This window comes from Halictus rubicundus, unplaced genomic scaffold (assembly GCF_050948215.1).
Source record: "Halictus rubicundus isolate RS-2024b unplaced genomic scaffold, iyHalRubi1_principal scaffold0027, whole genome shotgun sequence".
Lineage (NCBI taxonomy): Eukaryota > Metazoa > Arthropoda > Insecta > Hymenoptera > Halictidae > Halictus > Halictus rubicundus.
In genome coordinates, this window is record NW_027488568.1 from 1362921 (window position 1) to 1364159 (window position 1239).

The following is a 1239-nucleotide window of genomic DNA, read 5'->3' on the forward strand; positions in this document are numbered from 1 at the left end:
TTCTAGATACAAATACTAATACTAATAAAAGAAATTAGAAATGAAGAAATTAAGAAATACTACTCTTTTCCGTTTTATGGCATAACTACCCTCCCGGTTAAGATATAGGATTAAAATTTTGCACATGATCTTTCTTGACGCCCTATCCAGCGGCCCATTACCTTTTGAATCAGACCTGGGAAAAATTTCAAGAAAAAATATTTAAAATGCTATTTTAAATAGTATAATTTAATGTGGTTCAAATAAAATACTACTTTTAATAGAACGAAAAATTTCGGCAAATAAAATATTTTTATTTTGATAACCAGATACACAGAATACTTTACTGTTTTACTTCAAATATGTATTCCAAATATTTCCTTACAATGAAAATAAGTTGAGCAAATAGATAATATTATAAATTATAATTTTTAACATAAGATACTATAATAGTTAACAAAGTATTTGTTGTAGGTGAATTACGAATATTTTCATGTAACATGTTAATAAACAGACGACAATGTCGCAGTAATCAACTATTTGAAATACTATTTTACACACTCCTTAAAATAAGTCTCACTTTTTCAATATGTTCCAAATAAAATACTATTTTTAAATAGTACTTCAAAAACTTCTTCTTATAAATAAAATAATTTATATGCATGATTATACGCGTGAAAAAGGTCGGCGAATGGAAAGGAGAGAGAAGCAGAGAGCTGAAGTCCCGTCTTCTCTTTGAATTACTATCCTTCTCTGCGTTCGGGATATTACAAAGAATGTAGCAGCTCTGCTAGAACTGTCGGGTTGCAGACCAGACGACAGGCCTGTTACGCAGGCATCGCTGTAGTTTACACAAATTGAAGTCGTTTCCTTATCGATCTCCGGCAACGTTCAGCCCGCGATTCCACTCAGCGGGCTCGGTGTGTAAAGTGCTCTGCGCAACAAGTGTCTAACGATACATGACACGCGACTCGGATTTCAAGCATTCCAACAAGCTGCAGCACAATCAAAGGAAAGCCGACACGACGCGGCGCACAGTGGTGCCAAATGGCCAAAAAGCGGCAAAAAATCTGTAAAAACGAAACTATCCAACGAATTTGTTTGAAAATTTGTGGAGAGATTGCCACAGGTACGACGCTTATTTGGCAAAAAATTTTTGTAAAAAGTTTTCAACATTAAGTAATATGTGCTAATCGAAAATCTCTGTTTTCTGCCCATTTTTTATTTATGGTAGCATACAACAAATCCTTTAATAGATTT